Source organism: Rhinolophus sinicus, linkage group LG03, assembly GCF_036562045.2.
Source record: "Rhinolophus sinicus isolate RSC01 linkage group LG03, ASM3656204v1, whole genome shotgun sequence".
NCBI lineage: Eukaryota > Metazoa > Chordata > Mammalia > Chiroptera > Rhinolophidae > Rhinolophus > Rhinolophus sinicus.
This window is the reverse complement of record NC_133753.1, coordinates 135,495,250-135,517,757: the sequence shown is the minus strand read 5'-3', so window position 1 is coordinate 135,517,757 and position 22,508 is coordinate 135,495,250. Positions and strand designations below refer to the sequence as shown.

Below are 22,508 nucleotides of genomic sequence, written 5' to 3'. Positions count from 1 at the left end.
GGAATCTACTTAGCTGACACTTAGATGAAGTGTCATATTGACTTATTTTAAAAGATTTGATTTTTGTATTTCAGCCTTCAACTGATTCTTGTGTTGCTTTGTACTGGTCTTGGCCTACCAATAACCAGTGTTATGGCTGGACCAGCCCCGGTGGTTCTTATTATGATTGCAAGACACCCTTTGGCAATAACTATCAGGCAACTTTAAAAAGATACACGTTTATTAAATTACACAGCATGCCTGGGCCACACAGTGAGATCACAGGTAGAGAGAGAGAGAGAGAGAAAGAGAGAGCATGCGCCTGGGATTCTGCTTTTGTTGGTCTCAACTCAAGGCCTAGGACTTCACAGGCTCACTGTTTATTGGTCAAATTAAAACGTAAGAGAGAGATTTAGAGCACAGGAAGAGAAAACAAGTAGGCCAAACGTTTAGTTATTGAAATCAACCCAGATTTCTAAAACAAAGGCGCCTCAGTCCAGGCTGGTGGCTTGTATCTTTATCTAGTCTTGTGGCTGGCAATGTGTTTATTCCAGGTAGCGGTTTTTGAAGTGGATGCCTTTTTGACACGGATGTCTTGGCAATCACAGCTTAAGCAGGCACTTGCACTGCAAAAAAAGAAAAGAAAGAAAAAAAAAACAATTGTCAGGACTTACACTACAGGTATATTTTTAAAATATTCTAATTGCACTTGCAGAGTCCTGAACGGAATACATTGCTTCATGGTTCTGTGTTTTTGTACATTTGATATCTCTGCCTAGAATTTATTTATTTACTGTCTGTTCACAGGACCCTTCCTTGCTTATTCTTCATGACTCATTTTAAGCATCTTCTCTTCTTTTATAAATAGCATTTTTTAAATTGAAATGTACTTCATATGACATAAAGTTAACCTTTTTAAAGTGTATACTTTAGTGGTTTTTAGTATATTCACTATGTTTTGCAACCATCACCACTAATTCCAGAACATTTTCATCACCCCAAAAAGAACTCTAATACCTATTAGCAGTTAGTCCCAATTCTCCTCTACTCCATCCCTTGGCAACCACTAATCTGCTTTCTGTCTCTAGGGATTTGCCTATTCTAGGCACTTTATAAAATTGGAATCATCCAATACGTGGCTTATTGTGTCTGGCTTCTTTCATTTAGCATAATATTTTCAAAGTTCATTCATGTTGTAGCATGGATCGGTATTTTATTCCTCTTTATTGCTAAATAATATTCCAATGCGTAGCTGTACCAAATTTTGTTTATTCATCAGCTGATAGACATTTCGGTTGCTTCTACTTTTTTATTGTTATGAATAATGCTGCTTTGAACATTTGGGTACAAGTTTTTCTGTGAACGCCTGTTTTCATTCTCTTGGGTATATACAAGTATTTAAGAGTGGAATTGCTGGGTCATATTGTAATTCTATAATATGCTTAACATTTTGAGGAGCTGCCAAGTTGTTTTCCACAGAGCCTGCACCATTTTACATTCCCAGCAGCAATGTCTAAATATTTCAACTTCTCCACATCTTTGCCAATAGTTGCTATAGTCCTTTATTTGAAGCATTATTATAGACATTCTAGTGGATACAAAGTACCCTGTTTCCCCAAAAATAAGACCTAGCCAGACTAAGGAGCAAAAATTAATGTAAGACCCGGTATTATATTATATTATATTAATTATATTATATTATATTATATTATATTATATTATATTATATTATATTATATTATACTATATTATATAAGACCCAGTCTTATTTTACTATAAGACCGGGTCTCATATTAATTTTTGCTCCAAAAGATGCATTAGAGCTGATTGTCCGGCTAGGTCTTATTTTCAGGGAAACACGGTAGTATCTCATCATGGTTTTGCATCTCCCTAATGACTAATAATGTCAAGTACTTTTCATGTATATGTTTTTTGTGGAAATGTCTATTCAAGTCCTTTTCCTGGTTTTAAATTGGGTGGTTTATCTTTTTGTAGTTGAGTTGTAATAATTCTTTATCTATTCTGGATGCTAGACCCTTATCAGTTATACGACTTGCAAATATTTTTTCCCATTCTGTAGGATGCCTTTTCACATTCTTAACAGTGTCCTTTGATACACAAAAGTTTTTTTATTTTGATGAAGCCCAATTTATCTATTTTTTTTATTGCTTGTGTTTGAGGTGTCATATGAAAAAAACCATTGCCTCATACCATTGCCAGGTCTCTTATCTTGAAATAGGGAACCAGAGAGCTGGGATTGGAGAGAACAGGAGCAGCTTCATTTCCTGAATGTCAAGGGCGTCTCCCTTCTGAATCACAACAGTAAAAAGCATTAGGTAGTTAGTACTCCTTCTGAAATGAGATATGTAATGCCCAAGAGAGTTCGCATTTTTAACCAATTTCTAATATAGTCTACAGGACTTTAATATTTTAATCTTTTTGAGCTTTTAAATTCATTAAACATCAAGGGTGAAAATAAGCCTACAAAACTATTTCTGATTAAAAACAAATATTTGCATTCTGACTGTTCAGCAATTTGGGGGGATTCAGAAAAACATCAGGCAAGATTTCTTTACTTAAAGAACTCACAATCTAGTTGGAAAGATAAATTTATTGTATAAGGCCAAAGAATCACAGTGTAATTCAGCACTAAACTTTATGATTCAGACTTTAAGTATCATAGGGATTTTGAGATTGGTCTTCAAAAGCTTTATGGCTACAGCGAGACTTTCAATACTGAGTAGAATATGACACGTTAGGTGGGTGGCTTTCCTAAGAAAAAATATCCCAGGCATGGGAAGGCCATGCGAGCATTGTACCTGGAGATGGATCTTGATGTTTAACAAGCTGAGGAGATTTAAAACTTCTTGACCTGAGGGAGGCATTTGTATTGGGGCATTATGGGAAAATAATAGGAGGTGAAACCAAATTACACAGACTTTGCTATTCTCTTTGTTTCCAAATCCAAACTATCATTTATTATTATTATTTTTTCTTGAGGGAGAAGAATAAGAAAGGCTGGAAGGGGAAAATGTTGCTATGCACACATTGAAGGAAAACCTAGATACAATCACTCTCCAAGTAGACTGGGAATTGGGGATGATAGAATCAAAAGATTGAATAGGATCTTGAATGGTTGGACTCCATCTCTCTGGAGTCTGAGGCAGGATAATGTACAAGCAATTATCCTCCTAGACTGATTTAAAGCGGTATTTTAAAGTTTCTAGATATAGAGACTGTAATCTCCTTGGTAATTTTTCAATTCCGAAGAAACTTTCATATCAGAAAATCTTTCCTGTCTTGTACTGAAGTATCTCTCATTGTGACCCAAGCTCCAGGCATTTGTTTCTGTCCTGGTGGAAATCGGGAACAGATGCATTCCATTCCAAGACTGGGCTACTGCCACTCAATAGCCTCTTTCACATATTAAATGACCCTCATCCATGCTTATTTAGAAAATTCCTTCTGCTTCAGGTTATTTGAAAGCTTCTTCAATTGGGCATAATATATAAACTTAGATGGATTAATTCCCTGTGCCTTTTCCTATCGTCAATTCCTTCTCCCTACTGCTTCCTAAAACCCGGGTTTCTCTCAATGACTCATTTTTAACCTTGGTAATGCCAGTTTCTATTTGATCCAGGTATATAGCCATGTAGAAGGAGCAGGAGTTTGTGAGTCAAACAGGCTTAGATTCCCAACTTGATCTCTCTATGACTCAAGTTTCCTTATCGGCAAAAGGATAATTATAATACCACCCTCATTTCTACCTAAAATCTTTAGCTTCAAGAAATTGGGATTTTCATTATTTCACCAAAGCCTATTTTTTTCTATACATACAGAACTATGATAAAGTTTAATTTAAAAGTAGCACCAAAATGGGGGGGTGAGTAAGGATTATCACTTGACCATTTTGAATTATTCATTTTTAAAATATACATTTACATAGTTAAGATTCAAAAACGGTAAAGTAATATACAGTAAAATCTCTTTCTCACCCTGTTCTCCAACAACCCTGTTCCTCCTCTAATAGAGGACTAAGGCCAGTTGTTTTTTACGCATTTTCCATAGATATTTGATTCACATTCAAGCATATACATCTTTTTCTTTTTTTCTCCCCTTTTAGACAAATAGGAACATTTTCCCCACACTTCTCTGCACTTAGCTTTTTATTGAGTATGAGATCTGACACTTACGTTCGCAAACTCATCCTAGAAAAAGTGCTACACACCTCATTGCTGAATATCACTATGGTCACCTTCAAAGTACTCCCCTTGGGAAGCTATGCACTGATGCAAGTGCCTAGTCCACCCTTCAAAGCAACTTTGGAACTCTTTTTCTGGAATGGCCATGAGAGCTGTCGTCGTATTACCCTTGATGTCCTGAATGTCATCAAAATATCTTCCTTTCAATATTTCCTTTATCTTCAGGTAAAGAAAGAAGTCATTGGAGGCAAGATCAGGTGGTAGGGAGGGTGTTCCAGTACAGTTGTTTGTTTACTGGCTAAAAACTCTCTCACACAGACAGTGCTGTGTGACCTGGTGCATTGTTGTGATGCAAGAGCCATGAATTATTGGTGAAAAGTTCAGGTCATCCAACTTTTTCACGCAGTCTTTTCAGCACTTCCAAGTAGTAAACTTGGTTAACTATTTGTCCAGTTGGTACAAATTCATAATGAATAATCCCTCTGATATCAAAAAAGGTTAGCAACATTCTTGCAACAAGTTCGTGAACTTGTCAGACTTGGTATACCTTGGAGAGTATTCATAGTACTACAGAAAAAGCTTCCCATTCTTTTTCATGATTGTATGTACCAAAGTTTTTTATTGAATGCCCTATTGATAGAAATTTAGATTGTTTCCAAAATGTTTTTATTAAAAGAAGTACTTCTATTAAAGACAATGGCCTTGCTCATGGATCATTTTGTTTATGTGCAAATATGTCTATTGCATACACTTCTATAAGTTATTGCTGGGTCAAAGGGTAGGTACATTTGTAGTTTTCATAAATATTGATAATTATTTTATTTCCTTTTCCTTTGCATTCTCACTAATGCAGTTCATTACTGAAATTTTTGATCTTTGCCAGTTCTGAGAGGTAGAAAATGGTAATGAGGTGTATTTGCATTTCTCTTATTATGCAAGGACACTCTTTTATAGGAGTGAACACAGAGTAATCTTAATAAGAAGCTGAATACTTGGCCAATTTACGTCTTAGGTCAGCGCAACATCCATTGTACTAAAACTAATGTAGTTTTATTACTATATTTATTTTACTACATAACATGTATAAGCCTAAATTATATTTCTTTTCTCAGTTAATTTTCATAGCAACCATATAAGGTAAGTTCCATTTCACAATTAAGAGACAAAGGCACAGGGAGGCCAGGTAGCTTGCCAAAGCCTACTTGGCTACTACATTAACTACTCAGACATTTTTAACTCCAGGGTGCTTTATATACCAGGGGTGCCAAAAAAATGTGTACACATGAATACACATAACTTGTATTCATCTTTTGTTATTGGGCTATATTGAGTATTAATAGTTTTTTCCTTTCTTAAAATGTGTATACAGTTTTTGGCACCCTCTGTATTAGTGCCCCCTTATCCATGGGATACATTCCAAGACCCCCAGTGGATGCTCGAAACCATGAATAGTATCGAACCCTATGTATACTTTTTTTTCCTATATATACAGACCTATGCTAAAGTTTAATTTATAAATTAGGCACAGTAAGAGATTAACAATGACTAATCATAAAATAGAACAATGGTAATATACTGTAATAAAAGTTAGGTGAATCAATGCTGTCTCTCTCTCTCTCAAAATAACTTATTATAACCATCCCTTATGTGCAGTAAATGGTGTTACTCATTTCAGGGGTCTCTTGTTGACGTGCTTGTGTAGGCTCAATGCTTTCTGGCACAACACATTGCTGTTCATCAGAGCACGTTTTCTGTTCATGTTTTCCATTACAAATTGAATGCATTTGCCATCTTAACTGAGCACTTATGATGCATGATGGCTGAGTTGCACTTTGTGATAAATAAGGGTTACTTGCACACAACACAGTGCATATGATAAGCAAGATGGCGACTGAGTGACTATGGGTGGGGAGCATCTTTATATCTTGTGGATACCCTGGGCAAAGGGATGATTCACGTCCTGGGCAGGATGGGCAGCGTGGGATGGTGCAAGATTTCATCTCGCTACTCAGAAAGGCACACAGTTTAAAACTTGTGAATTGTTTATTTCTGGATTTTTCATTGACTACTTCAGAGAGCAACTGACCATGTGTAACTGAAACGGCAGAAAGTGCAACTGCGGGTAAGGGCAGGAATACAAATTCATATTCCCTTTCTGGAACATGGCTTTCTAGCATTCCAGTATTCCATTTTAAATAATCCCAGTCCATGAGTAAATGAATTCAGCTTCTTGGTACACAGTTTTAGCAAATAACTTCCCCTGGTGAACTACTGTAGGATCAGTAACCGAAGGAATTTCAGGACTGCAAAGTGACATTAAACAGATGCAGACTGGCTTAATGAACCTTGGAGCATTAGGATAAAGACGTGTTCCCAAAAGAAAACATAAAAATATACCCACAAATGAGCTGATTTTCTCATCTACATCCAAATTTCTATTTTTTATTAATAACCAGTTGACATTCTTTTAGATAAAACAATCTTACCATGTAAGTAAATTTTACTATTTAAGCAAAATGTGATCATATAAGAGATATACAAAATTCTGTTCATCTAAGTAAATTTTATGATTTAAAAGTTGGCCTTATATATAGGGTTCATAATATGAGGAGAAAGGCGACTGGACCCCTGGGCCACCATTGTCTTTTGTAAGCCTCAATGCAAATTTTAGAAAGGCTTCTCCCCTGGGTGGACCAACTGGAACAATGTGGATAAAGTCTTGGGGAAAGCGTGGGGCTTGGCAAGGGGTGGCTGGAGCCCCTCATCTAGGTGTTTTTAGAGTCTGTACAAGGTGCATAGGTGTAAGCAATGAGATTTCTGGGCCCTACACCTCAGTTGCTCCTCTTCCTTTAGAAAAGCCTTTGACATCCTTCTGAGGATCCCTGAGACCTCCTCAAATACCTTGGGTATTTTGTGCTAGAGAATGCCAGGTTGGGTTTACATAAGGCAACTGAAGTTTCCTCTTTTCTTTTTCTTATGATAAATGGGCTCAAACAACTCTGTTCTGGAATGCCCAGTGAGAATACCATCATCAGTCGAGCTCTTACATGCCCCACAGTGAATATATTCATGGTCATTATCAACACGAAGGAGACTTCCATCTTCCATAGGCCTCTTAAGCTCACCAGTCTCAATATTTTATATCAGCTCCATCTGATTCCAAGGGTTTCTTTCTAAATGAAGCATATGTGTGTTGCAGACAAACCTTTTACCACTGCAGCAGTTCTCTATTCCTCTCAGTTTTATCTCCTTCTCTCTACTGCAGCTCCTAGGGAAATTAGGACCATAAAGGAACAGCCTGTCACTGAGCACTTTGCCCCTTTTCTAGACACACGGGGCCTGAAAAGAGAATAATTCTTTTAAAAATTGGGTAACTTTAAAAAGCAGCGTTTTGACTAGAGACTGCAATACTAAAGACAAAGGGAACTTCACATAAACGCTGTACTATAGTTGGTAAATTTGTTTCTCCTGGGAATATAGATTAAGAATTCTGAGACTATTGTCCACGGAAGGTAGGACTGAACAAATAAATAGTGGCAAATGATAGAATCCCGTTTTCTCACTTTGGGAGTGGAAAGTTAACAGTGGAAAGCAAGAGAGAAAGCTAGAATAAAACTTGTGTTATGGATTAGAGTTGGAGACATCCGTATAAACTCATGTTAAACTTAATATGGATACAGATGGATTGATACAGTAATAATTATAGATATGTTTGTAAACATGGTTTAGTATACATACATATATTTACTAGCTCTGTCCTTTGGGCTCTGTCCTGGAAGTAATAACGCTCCCATACACAGCACCCAGATCTTGATTTCTAATGCTATTTTCCAATTAAAGAAATTAGGACGCCTTGAAGAAATGGTTAATGCTAGTGCTGCAGCAGGGAGTACATTAGATGGGCCTGAAACATCCGGTAGTGCCAAAAAGTAAGGGAGTGTGCAGAAACAAAATGAGGGTATGGCAAACGGGAATAGGAGCTGACCTTAAAGAGCCCCCAGTGGCCAAAGCTGGAATGATTTGAGCAACAAAATGAATAACATAGTATAAGCTATAAACTAAAGTACAAAATAAATATCTATGTGCCCATACAGAGAGAAATAAGTGATTGAATAAATAAGTAGAGGAAAAGACACAAATAATACATGCAAAAGAACTCCAACTAATTTATGTAAATACCTCCTCCTCACGGAGGTGGAGCTTAACTTTCCACCCCGTGAATGTGAGCTGTATCTAGTGGCTGGCCTCACTAAGGTGAGCATTAGTTCTATTTCCTGGGGGCCATCTGGGCAAAGCTTAAGAGCTTTAGATACACACAGCAGTGTTCAAATGCCAGCTCGGTCACTCACTTACTGTCTAACCTTGAGCAACTTACTTAATCACTCTGAAGCTCAGTTTCCTTATCTGATAGCTGTGGGTAATAAAACTGAATATATACTTCCCAGGGTTATTCTGAAAATTGAATGAGCCAATGTGTATTAAAGCACTTAGCACAGGGCCTCGTGTATGATTATTGTGTAAGTAATGCTGGCTGCAATTATTACATTGCATTTATTATTAATAATTGAAAATTTTAAAACCCTAGAGTATCCTCTGGACAGGGGCAAACCAATTTTGGCTGGACCCCAAATCAGAAGCAGTCTCTTATCCAGTTGGTGAATGTTTTAGATCTGTCCGCATTAGCCAGCATTCCAGAAATTCTCCAGAACACAGAATGATGTGCAGCTGAGCAGTATTCTAGGAAAGCCCTAATGCAGACCCACATATCGGACTGAGCTGGAAGTCAGAATTTACCCCGATATATTCATCCCTGAGAATGGGTACTTTTTTCTGTTGCCTCAGGTAAAATGAACTTGATTGAAATACTCGTTTATATTTGTGCTGTGCTGGTTATTTGAAACAATTCCAGCATTTGCTAGGCAACAAAGAAAACAAATTTGGGATGATGCGTTTATGTTAATGAGTACACCAAACCCAAAGTCCTATAGTGTTCCCATCGTGAGGCAATGATATGCTCACTGGGGCCCCTCAAATCTGGAGGCAACACAGGAAACCGAGTCACACAATGAAATATTCTGGTTGGCAAGTGTATTTTGTTATATTCTTGCCTCTCATGCTATATTCTTGAAATCTGGCTGCTTTCCTCTACCTTCCATTCTTCTCTCACTCACAAATACCATTTTATTGAATTAATTTTATGTATAGAAAGTCCAGTTCTCTCAGAGGAAAACAGATTGCTTCAATGCTTAACTAAACCTGATTAATCCTTTAATGTGTTGTTTCCGTCTGGAATTTACCAAGACAAAGTGGTTCATAGGAATCAACTTGTAGATATGAGTTATTACATTCTTGTGACATTGACGTTTTCATATTATCTTAGTGTTTCTATATATCCTAATTTACTCCTCCCACACAAAGAAGAATCATCTAAATTGTCCTTAGTCTTTGCCCTCAGGTCTTCTCTCAGTACGTCTTTCACCCAGTAATAACTATTTCTTGTAGCATATCTAGAAGGTATTTAGACTGGGCTGATATGCTGAGCAAACCATATTTCTTCACTGGAGAGAAAAAGAAACCGCAGTTGGTCATCGACGTGACTCATCCCCCCTTCTACTACCACACCCAAACCACACGATACTGCAAATACTTTGGATAGATTTAACCAAGAAAAGAAAGCCATCGTGCAGAGCGAGAGTTTGTATATCAGTGTATGCCTAATGTTACCTATCTTTGGTGTTTATTATAATAGTTTCAATCCTTTTTGTTGCAGACCACTTCCCATTATGTAGTTAACAGTGTTGGGTTTATTTTTATTTTTGTTCTCCCCTCTCCCCCCTCCCCCATATTTCTGTTGTTTCAGGCTCAGATTGTCACATGCGGACAATGTGTCCTTTATAAGAGGCTCTTCAATGGTCTGCACCTTGTCGTATGTCCAGATTTCCGTTTTTGAGAAAAAGTGTCTTTGGTTCTAATGCTTGAAGTCATTTTGGGCAGTTGTATGATCTTGATTTTTTAACCCAATGCGTAATTTCTGGAGAGGTGGGAGTTAAGGGACCCAGGGACCATTTGGAGTGTCCTCCCAGCCTGTTCTAGTTCCTCCCTCTCTGGAATAGAATCCCAGAGCCTATCAGGGCTTCAGCACTCCACTCTGGTCCTCCCAACCCATAATTGATTGGACCAGGGCAGGCCTGACTTGAATGACCCAAACAGATTCTCTTCCCTCATTGGGAGGTGGGAACTGGATAAAGAGATTAAGAAGGAGACAGAGAGGGAAATTTTCTAAATGGCAAGAACGGTAACACGAAGCATGCAGACTTTGGATTCATTATGGGAAGTGAGAACCCAGCAAGCCAGCCTGCAGAGAAAGAACATGGCAGGACCTGGAGGAAAGCAGAGATCAGAGATGGAGATAGAGGAGGGCAAGCTTCCTTGCAGCCTTCCAGTTATGAGTTCCAGTCTCAAGTGAGGCCCAGTTGCATTTCAACACTAGGTATGGGAGGCCCCTTATTTCCTTGTAACTAATCTGCTCTCTTTTTCATTTGAACTAGTACAGTTGTCTTTTTCTGTTACTTACCAACAAAAGAGTCTCAATACATTCAGAATAGAACTAGAAAATCGCTCCTCTCATGATCGCTCATCACATTCACAATTCTCTTGATGGGGAAAGGCAACCCCATTTGTCTGTGGGCTACCATTCAAAATCATTTCTCCCTGTTTGGTTCTCAGAGAAGACAAATAAAATTTGTCATAAACCTTCCGTTTAGCTGGGTTCATTCTTCTCCCAGCCTTACTCACCCTTCTCCTCAGGAAGCCAGCTGCCTCTCCATGGGGAGGTCTCCCCCCTGGGCCATGCACAAGCCATTCTCTTTTCCCCTTCCTTGCAGTTTTCCATGTTATACTGCCGGGAGAGTCTCACCCCCTGATTATCTAAATCCTGCATATTCTTCAGGGCCCAGCCTAAGCCAACCTACCATGAGGCCAGACCAATCACTCACCCCCACATTTTCCTTTTCCTTTTCTGATATCTTCAAATATTGGTACTACAATTTATTGACATGGAAAAATGTTCTGGAACCTATGGTAGGTGAAGAAGGCATTTACAAAATAGCATGTCCATTGAAGAGCTACAGATAAAGACAAAGCTGTATCAGTAACTTAATTGTGTGTTGGGATTTGGTGGTAATTTTATTTCAGTGTTATTTTCCCTGTTTATGTTTTCTTAATTATTTTTACAGCAAACAGAATGTAAAATAAATTAATAAAAGGGAAAGTCTAAGCTCCTTGATCTGGCTTTTAAGGACTTCCATAATTCGAGTCCTTCCAAACTTTCACACAAGTCTATGTGGTCTTGAATTGTTCTCCTCTCATTTATTCAGGTTAGTTTCTATTTCCAAACATACTGCAGGACATTTGAAGATTCAGATGATACTGTCTTGTTTTTCTTACTCTTCATCTTTGCTCTTCTAATTCTGAGGTAACAGTGAGTTATTATTAACTTATTCTTGATGACCTCTGAGTAAGATCAAGTAAAAGATTATACTCTATATAAGTGAGCGTGCTCCTTTTTTTTGTATTTTATTTTATTTTTTTTAATTAAAGTTTATTGGGATGACAATTGTTAGTAAAGCTACATACGTTTCAAGTGTACAATTCTGTGATACATCATTCTGAAGGATGCAATCGTCAGCCTTCCTTTGTTGGTGTCCTTGTGACCTTGTCACCAGCTTTTGTGCTTTTTCTGGGACACTTCAAATATCACGTATTATATTTTGTACTACTTCATTTTAATATAGGCAAGATAAACACATGTCCAAATAATACAGGTCAAATGTGAATCTTAAAATAAGCAAATGGCACATCATCATTCCTTGAGTGGGTTTGGCCAAATGCTATGTACCAGGAGGCCCTATGACACATGGCATTTAAGTGGAAGCTTCACAAAGGAGTCACCTAAACATATATTTTCCACTTTGTAGGTGTGTCATGAGCTGATTATATCCATAGCTAAATTTATAATTAAGTCCTGTGGATTACTCAGTTCACTTTTCTGCATTATGTTTATCCCCCAGAGTTTTAATTGAGTACTATTTAACGCTTTGGCTAAATGATTTTAAACCAATTATCTTTACTTAAAAATATCCCTGTAACCCATTTGCTTTGATTACCAAACATAACAAAGGCAAATATTACAACCAGAGTTGGAAGAGACCTTAGGGTTGTCTGGACCTTGCATGACCTGAGTCACGTGTCTTCTTAGGACCACCCCAGACAGTGGTCGCCTGACCTCTGCCCAGGTGACTACTGCAGGTAGGAGTGTGTGCTGGTGAAGGGCATGAGCTTTGGACTATGTTATTAGGTCAGATTCATAGGTCTGGTATTTAGCTATGAGCTCTTAGGCAACTGACTGCATTTCTCTAAGACTCAGTATCTTTATCAGTAAAATAAACCTACCAATCCATACCTTGCAAGGCTGTTATTTTTAAATACATGTTACAGGGAACTTCTGATTTAATGTACAGACTGGATAGGTGTCTTTCCCCATTCTCTCTCCCCGAATCCCACTAAAAGGAGGGTAAATGAATTTAAAACAAATAGGAAAGTTATAAACTTACAAGGATAAAGAGATAATTACAGATATGAGATACCAACACATTCTTGGCAAATGGAAAATGACAGTGGAGGAGTGGAAACTGACTTTTACAGAATGGAGAAAGCGACAACCTGAGAGCCTGCAGAGGGGCTACTGAAAGAAGTGAGCCAGGTAGAATGCCAGTGTGAAGGGCCAGGATTTGGGGGGGGGGGGGCGCATGGGCTGAATAGAGGGAGATGGGTGAACATCTATAGCTTGCAGTTAATAATACCTCAGGCCCTTCCCACCATTCCACACAGCAAGGTAAGTACCCTTTTCCAACCTGAAACGAGACTGGAGACTCAGAAAGAAAAGGATGGTGGAGAGAGGATAAGAAAGTTAGAGGATCGATTCAGGACATGGAACAGAGGGAAGGATATAATCAAATAATGACATTTTAAACAACTCGTAAGAACTGACCAACAGTAGTTCACACACACACACACACACACACCCCTTTTCAACTTGGGTTGTGTTTCCCCAACATTCCTAGGAAGACAGGTTATAATGTTACTTTTCTTTGAGTGGACTAATCCACCTTTTAGGTTATATTTCTCGCGAAGCTTTGGATATTCTTATTTAAGTTGCCTCTCCTTCCCCTCTTCCAAAACTCACTTTCAGAACATATCTGAAGACTCACTTCCTCATTGGTGTTTCCAGTCCAAGTCTTTCAGGATAGCGTCACTCAGCAACACACCCATGAATGCTCTGTAGTGTCAAGTTTACATTCCCATCCTCACAAACCTAGTTACTTCTCTCTGTATGTTGAAGTTCCAGCACTTAAGTTAGTATCTTTGTATATTATTTTTCTTTAAATGGTAAAATCTTTGAAGGGAGAGTAATTTCAACAAGTGCTAATAAATGTTACAGTTACAATTTATGGGTTATTTATTTTGTACCCTTTGACTGTGAACCTGGGAAACATATATATACACATATATATATGTTTCCCAGAAAATAAGCACTAGCAGGAGTTTTCAGGATACTTGTAATATAAAATAAGCCTTAATACATCTTTTGGAGCCAAAATTACTATAAGACTTGGTCTTATTTTGGGGGAAACATGCTATACATATATTATATATACATTTGTTAATGGTCACACAAAGCCAGGAATTCATCATAGTTTAGACTGATTGAAGCCTGGCTCTGGGAATCATACTCAATAACAAAGGCCTGTTAAGCCAAGTCTGACTAATAGAGCAGGAACTTCATCCATCTTACTCATGGATCTATCCCCAGGGCCTAGAAGAGTGTTGGCACATGGTAGGTGCACTATTCATATATTTGTTGCAGGGGAAGTTTGTAGCCCTGTACATGTATGGCTGTGCTATAGGCATAGAGGAAATCATAGGGGAAGAAACCTCTTCTCCCCAATTATGAGGTTGAACCGTCTTAAATAGACTATATTCAAATTTTTTGACCTACCGAGATGGCAATTTCATATAGTTCAATCTTATCATCCAATTGCTAAAAGGATTTAAAGCTGATAGAAGGTTCAGCCTTTTGCTGCTTGATTTGTTTGAAAAACATTTTGTTTTGTTTTGTATTCCATATCAGTGAGGTTTAGACTCCCACTGCAGCCCTTAATTTTTGTTGGGGACAACACATTCTTGTGTTTCTGTCTCCATATATTCCTGACCTTGGAAGCTGTCTGACACTATGGATAATTCATTTTAATAGGTGCACTTACATTTCTCTCATGAAAGGTCACTGGTGCTGAGATTGGGAATGTAGTCTCTCTCTTCCAGGACCCATTTTTTCTCACGTTCTCTTAAACGTGTCTCATTCTTTCTCCTCCATCAACCTGCTCTGTGGCCCAGAACAAACCTCTGTTGCCACCTTGATTTCTGCCTTGATAAGTCAGTCCAGGCCAGTGGATAAGTCTGTTCAAAGAATCATGAGAACTGTCTTCTCATCTTCTGTCCAGAACTAGCAATGAGACCTTGACCCAACTGAGACAGTGTGAGCTGTTTCCTAATCCATGAGACAGGAATTATATTCCTGTCAGGAATTATATTCACAGATTCATTGTAAGCACTCCAACTGTAAATGCTACTCAAATGCAATGTGATTCTCTAGCGTTGCTCCTAAACTTAGTTATTAGTGGTCATGAACATCAGCCCGACCCTGGTGGACACAGCAAGCTAGATAATAATGATGGTGATATGATAGCAAACAATCACTGAGAACTTTCTCTGTGACTGTTCTAAATGCTGGAATATCCTCATACATGGCATGAGGTAAGTAACAACGTGGTAAGTTAGATGCAATTGCTATCCCTGCCTTGAAGAAACTGAGTTACAGAGAGGTTGAATAAATTACACAGTGAGTAAGTGGCAGAGCGCAGGCTTGAATCCTTGCTTTCAGCCTGTGGTAGAGACATGTAATGCTCCCCAAATATCCATGTGCTTCCTCTCATTTCCCAGACTCCCTGGTAGACTGGGCCCTTGGGAATAGTTCTGACCACTGGGCTGGAAGTGGGAGTGATGTGGGCAACCTCCAGGCTGAAGTGTAAACGAGTGATCATGAGTTTTCCACACATTCTCCCTTCCCCTGCCTCATCTTCAGGTTGAAATGAGGACAGTATAAGATGGAAACAGCATAAATTACTTGGAAGCAAGCTGCCTTGGGAGCGGCTGAACCTGTAGTGGATTTTGCATGAGAAAGAGACGTATCTTCTTTTTCTTTTTTGGGAGATTCTAGTGATTTTTTTAATTCAATTTGTAAAGAGAGGCCCTTTCATGTGTTCAACCACTGAAGTTTGTTGCTTACTATGGTCTATAGCCTTATCTATCCTGGCTAATATAATACTGCTTGAAGTAAATATATTAGTATATTTTATTTGCATCTAGAAATCATAAATTGTGATTTGGACTTTGATACTCAACATTAATAATCAGACAATTCTCCTCCAACACACATCCTCCTCAAAAACTGCGGTTACTTTACACAATTTGAATAATTCTGTTCTCCACTTTCTCACCCATCAACTAAGATAAACTTTCCATGTATGTAATTTGTCTACCTATATCCTATCTACCTAACTGGTTGTGTGTGTGTGTGTGTGTGAACTACTGTTGGTCAGTTCTTATGAGTTGTTTAAAATGTCATTATTTGATTATATCCTTCCCTCTGTTCCATGTCCTGAATCGATCCTCTAACTTTCTTATCCTCTCTCCACCATCCTTTTCTTTCTGAGTCTCCAGTCTCGTTTCAGGTTGGAAAAGGGTACTTACCTTGCTGTGTGGAATGGTGGGAAGGGCCTGAGGTATTATTAACTGCAATCTATAGATTTTCACCCATCTCCCTCTATTCAGCCCATGCGCCCCCCCCCCCCCCCCCAAATCCTGGCCCTTCACACTGGCATTCTACCTGGCTCACTTCTTTCAGTAGCCCCTCTGCAGGCTCTCAGGTTGTCGCTTTCTCCATTCTGTAAAAGTCAGTTTCCACTCCTCCACTGTCATTTTCCATTTGCCAAGAATGTGTTGGTATCTCATATCTGTAATTATCTCTTTATCCTTGTGAGTTTATAACTTTCCCATTTGTTTTAAATTCATTTACCCTTGTTTCAGTGGGATTCAGGGAGAGAAAATGGGTAGACACCTATCCAGGCTGTACATTAAATCAGCAGTTCCCTATAACATGTTTTTAAAAATAACAGCCCTGCAAGGTATGGATTAGTAGGTTTGTTTTACAGATAAAGATACTGAGTCTTAGAGAAATGCAGCCAGTTGCCAAAGAGCTCGCAGCTAAATACCAGACCTATGAATCTGACCTATTAAGAGTCCAAAGCTCATGCCCTTCACCAGCACACACTCCTACCTGCAGTAGTCACCTGGGCAGAGGTCAGGCGACCACTGTCTGGGGTGGTCCTAAGAAGACACGTGACTCAGGTCATGCAAGGTCCAGACAACCCTAAGGTCTCTTCCAACTCTGGTTGTATTAAGTTGGTGCAAAGATAATTGCGGATTTTGCGTTTTTTGATCTTTTAGACTGTAATTACTTTTGCACCAACCTAATAATATTTGCCTTTGTTATGTTTGGTAATCAAAGCAAATGGGTCACAGGGATATTAACCAAAGATAGCTGATTTAATATCATTCAAAAACAACTTGAATGTAGGCTGATCTTAGTGACTTGCTTTTAAAGAATAAAGCATAGAAAGGGAGACATTGCAACTTTTCAGTGGAGAACCCAGACAAACAGTACCTTCCCCAAGTGATCAAGGTTAACACCACCAGTGATAAATCACTTGGATGTCAGGTACTCCCAATGTGCCGTGATGATAAGGCCACTTACCCTGTGGTATTCTTACCCCAAACTCACAGCCCAGCCAATCGTGAGAGAAAAACATCAGATAAACTCAAATTGAGGAACATTTTACAAATCATTGGACCAGCTCCTCAAACCTGTCAAGGTTGTGAAAAACAAGGAAAGCCTGCAAAACTATTGCAGGCTATTAAGAAGACATGACGCTAGTACGATATCCTGGGTTGGAACCTCAAACAGAAAAAAAGGACATTAATGAAATAATCAGTGAAATCCCACTAAGTCTGGAGTTTAGTTAATAGTAATATCACAGTGTGGGTTTCTTTGTTTTGACAAATGCATCACGATTATGTAAGGTGGTAATATCTGGAGAAGCTGAAACGGAAAACTCTCTGTACTATCTGCAACTTTTCTGTAAATCTAGAATTATTTAAAACATTTATTACAAAAAGTTTTATGTTTGAGAATAATTTTCTGAGAATTATATTGCAATGCTGGGGAAAATTAGAGAGAGCTTTGGGAACAGGAAGGGAGAAATATTCCAGGGGAGGGGAAATAAGCAAAGTCAGAAGCTTGGAAGAGCCAAGTACGTCCCAAGGTCTGAAAGCAGGAGCACATGGCACCATGAAGGCATGAAGCCGCAGATGAGGCTGCCCAGGTCAGATCCTGCAGGTCCTAGGAGACCATATTAAGGGGTCTACATTCCATCTTCTTGGCACCAAGAAGCCATCAAGGGACGAATTGAAGAGGGACGAGTCCCACAGTGCTAGTTAGTTGTTGCACTGCAGATTGTCCTGACTCTGAGAACTGAGCTCTTTTTATAAATCCATACCCTGAAGGATGGAAAGTTGCAAACCGAAGGGAATTACCGAGGAAAGTAGATGACAGCTGAAGGCTCTTAGAGCTTTCTGGCAAGCAGGGAATTTCTTATATCCACCTCCTTGCCTGCCGCCAGACCTATAGAGCAATCTTTTTTGTTTTATTACCACTAGACAAAACTAGAAAATAAAAATGTTATTTTCCTTTTATTTCTAGCCATTCTTAGCAACCATAGTTGTAAAATTATTGTTTCTCTATACCTAGATAGCCATATTAATAGCTTGGCTGCTCTATAAAACAAACTGTTCTTCAATGGCTCCGCTTGAAGGCAAGTCATTATAAAAGGGGGAGAAATTTAATTAAATGAGTAATATTTTCAAACCTAATGTGTTAAATGGCAATTTGGCAGCATGCTTTTGCAATATTTATTCCCGCCTCCATTCTATTTGCAGAATTTTATGATGTTATATGGCATCGAGGAGTGTAATGGCTGTGATAAGCTACCTGAATCCCCTTTAGGAATAAAAGAGCCCTTAGCTCCTGGGAGTACCACCGACAGAGAGCCCTCGTCTTTGAGCTCCCTTTCAGGGTTGCCACAACTCAAGGGAGCCTCTTCCTCCCCTAAGACCATGCTCCCTGTGGCCATTCCTTCCCCTTCCTTTCCTTAAGTGTTGATCCCAAGAGCACTGTCTAATAAATTCCTGAAAAGGAGAGGTGATCTCAGTCCTCTTTGGTCCACACAAACAAGAAACAGGAAATTGTGTCATGCGGAAGAACAAGGCCTGAAGGTATTTTGCAGGTGTTTTACTATCCGGGGGACACAGGATGAGATAAAATCGAGGGCCTAGCTATAGATATGTGTGTGACTCAAGTTCTTGTTTGCTAGCAGTGAAAATTTAAAACTATGTCCTCTGCTGCTTACTCTTTCTTCTCCTCTGCCTCTGTCTCTCCATCCTCCCATCTCCATTCTTTCCTCCCTCCCCACACCCCATCTGCTGTTCATGCACAAGCCTAGTGTGATATGAGAAACACAGTGTTTTAGTCCGTTTGGAATGTTATAACCAAATACTATAGACCAGCCAGCTTAGGAACAACAGAAATGTGTTTCTCTCAGTTCTAGAGGCTGAAAGTCCAAGATCAAGGTGCCAGCACGTTTGAGTTGAGGGCCCTCTTCTGAGTCCCAGACCTCTCCTTGTTTCCGCACCTGGTAGAAGGGGCAAGGAGCTCTCTTGGGTATGTTTTTATAAGGGCTAAGGATATTAATCTTATTCACGAAAGCTCTGCCCTCATGACCTAATCCCCTCCTAAAGACCCATCTCCTAACGCCATCATGATGGGCATTAGGATTTCAACTTGAATTTGAGGGGACACAAACATTCAGACCATAGCGCATGGCAAGGCTCCTGTTGTCTAACCACATTCTCCAACTGGCTGGCACACCTTTCTCTCCTTTATGCACAGAACATCACCACTGGAGCCATTGCTCTGTATAATTCAACAGTCAGAAGCATGAAGCTCCTACTCAGATACATGCATGTTATTATACAAGGCTGTGAGAGCCTTTGCATATTTTGCTAATTAGTCTTTGTCTATTTACAAGGATTCTTTTTTCCCCTCCTGGGTTACTCAGGAAAATATCACTATGGAGTAGAGCAAACTTGGCTGAAAGTCTCAAGATGGTGGGTAGACAATTAAGTTTCTATGGAATTGGAGGACACTTAAGATGTCAGCCAGAGGTCTAGGTTATCTGGGTTGCAGGGGTATGTGGTGGTGTTGAAAGAAATACCATCCAAAGTGAAGGGGACTAGCCAAACTGTGGGTACCTCAGAAGAACACTCTGCTCAGTTTTATCCATAGGATAGGTTACCAAAAATCTTTCAGTGGTCAGATCAAATGGACACTCTTCACACATAACCTGACCGAAACTTTGAGTGACATTTTATATTGTGGACCAGCCCTTCTGTTTATAAAGCCCCCGCCCTTGGCCTTTGGCACCCCTTCTACTAGCTTCCTTCTTCTCAGGCTCCACTGCCTTCTTCTCCTGTCTTTTTCTCTTTTTTTATGTTTCCTGCTGAAAAGTGATGAGTTCCTGAGCAACTATGGGGATGGAGAGAGAAAATGTGGAGATTACTTAGAGGGGGCTTTCAACTCACTCAAGTCAAACATGGGGGGAGGATGCAGACCCTGAGCTCGCTCACCCCTCAGTCAGAACGAACTCCTTAGGATCCTGCAGCATTCTTAGAGTACCACTGCCCTTATCCCATGGTCACGTGCTGGTGGTTTATTTGTCTGTCTTTCCTACTGGACTGTGAGGTCTTTGAGTGTAGGAGGTACATATAGCAGGCATCCTGCTACTGAGTAAATAAAGGAATAAAATTCTTACAATATTGTGCAAATAAAAATGTAGCAAAAGTAGCCATATATTTAAAACGAGCTTCCCCAAGATGCTCAAATGCTGGTCACGTTATCCAACTTTCAAATTCCTCTAACTGCAAGAGAGAGTGAGAACATCACCCTCATCTTTAACTTCTTTGGAATTTTTCTTTACTTATGAGTATAGTCATCAACACACTGTTGAGCCCGCCAATTGTTCTGCTTATATGAGTTTTGACTCGTAAGCAAAGCCTGAAGGTTAAGGTCATTCATTATCGCTCACAGATTTTGGTATCAATTATATCATGAGCATAGTGTGGCTGCTTTATAAATAAGTTGATACATGGATGGATTACTCCTGAATTGCACTAGCAGCTCCAGCCAGGTGGATGAGCACCTTGTATTTCCTGAACTGCCCCCACCCTTTCTTCGGCCCACATCCAACCAGCCAGCCAGCCCACACAAGCCTCCTTTCTCTTCCTATAATCACCTAAACCCATAGAACCCCAAACTCCCAAAGCACATTTGTACTTATTCACATGCTGTATATCTCAATGATACTCAAACGATCATGGGTTAGTTACAAAAGCCATACGACTTCAGCTAAACTATAAGTCCCTAGAGGGCAGGAAATGTGTATTTTAATCTTTATATCGCTCCCTCTCCAATTCCTTTCACAGTGATAATACATGGAAGACTTTCAAGAAATATAAAACTAACTGGTTTAAATTCCATTATAAATATTCCATTAGAAAACACTTCAAACTTTAATGGGAACTATTCTTCTTCTAGAGTTAGACTAATGAACTCAGGGATCTAAAACCTGAATGTAGGTCCTCTAGGCTCCTGAGTAAGAAAATGGTTCCAGTTCCTGGGCCCAAGGTGGGGCAGGGTGGAGCTGCCTATCACCTCACCCATATAGTTTTAGTGTTTGCTTAAATTACTGTAGTTGTTTGGTCACAATCATAAAAACTTTTTTTTTACAGGCTTATGACATTTTCATCAATTATGCATGTATTAGGGTGGTGTAAAAGCAATTGTGGTTTAAGAGGTGAAAAACGATTGAAAAAACCACAATTACTTTTGCACCAACCTAATAATTGATGCCACCAATCACTTTTTCATGGAAGGACAATCGTAGACCCCATATTCAGGTTGTTTCATTTTTTTATGTATGAATTCCTACAGTGTAGCCTGTTTGTTGGAAATACTACATCCCTAAACAGTAAGTAGAAGCCTTGAAGAAGAAATGCATTTAAATCATCCTTCCCTGCTCCCCTCATTAAGAATGAGGCTAGCTAGTCCCTTGGTTAAAGGGAAGTCAAGAATCCTTAAAAACGAGGAAAAGCAACAATTCCATTCTGCCAAGCTCCATATAGCTTGACAAATCTTTCCCTATAATCTGGCCTCTCTCTCTCTCTCTCTCTCTCTCTCTCTCTCTCTCTCTCTCTCTCTCTCTCTCACTGCACAGAACACAACAGTACAGAGAATGGTGACCCCGAGGCCCAAAGTGTCACTGCTCCTGCAGGGTAACAGGTTTTTTTCAGTCAGGTCTAATCACAAACCGGGAGCACCCGCAGGCTGACAGCCTCTTGCAGATGAGCGTTTTCTAGTTAGGTTTGTCACATTTCACTTCCACCCCCAAACCAGGAAGTGCTGTTGTAAGACCAGCCAAAGGCAAAAGCAATCCAGCCTCACAAAGAAATCCCGCCAGGCTCCAGAAAAGATATAGGGGTTTAAATTTGGTACTGTTCTTCGGTTTGGATTGGGACCGACGGCTTTCTCCCCATAAAACATTATTAAACTTTCAAAATTGCCTCCTCCCCCCCCCCCCGAAAACAGACAAACCCAAAGTAAAATGACATGACACATACACGAGCGCGCGCACACCCATAAACGTACACACAGACCGATTTGTTTTTGTGATCCGCTTTCTTATCCAGACGGTCCAGTCTTGGGCTAGATTTGAGTTGGTAAATCCTTCTAGCTAAACCACGGCGGACTGCAGAAAAGTTGTCAGCTTCTTGAGATTCTTAGGGAAAAGGGGGGGAACGTAGACGGGCCACGCCCGGGTCCCCGCTCTCCCGCTGCACAACTGCAAGATAAGTCTGGGCAAGTCGGAGGAGGAACCCGGCGACCTCCAACCCCTTCTCTCTCTGACCCATAGAGAACTGAAGAGCCCTGGGGTGGGACGGGGAGGGTCACTGGGTGAGGACACTGGGCCGAGGGTGTTA

At 39.6% G+C, this 22,508-nt stretch overlaps 1 long non-coding RNA gene across 1 annotated transcript; it reads right to left on the bottom strand.

Moving 5' to 3' along the window:
• Positions 1-220: 220 nt before the first annotated feature.
• Positions 221-22,372, bottom strand: LOC141570681 (uncharacterized). Its single transcript, XR_012494987.1, has 3 exons — positions 22,185-22,372; positions 2,191-2,288; positions 221-605 (listed from the first exon to the last, which is right to left on the bottom strand). It is a non-coding gene; the product is annotated as an uncharacterized LOC141570681 (long non-coding RNA).
• Between the last annotated feature and the right edge of the window lie 136 nt (positions 22,373-22,508).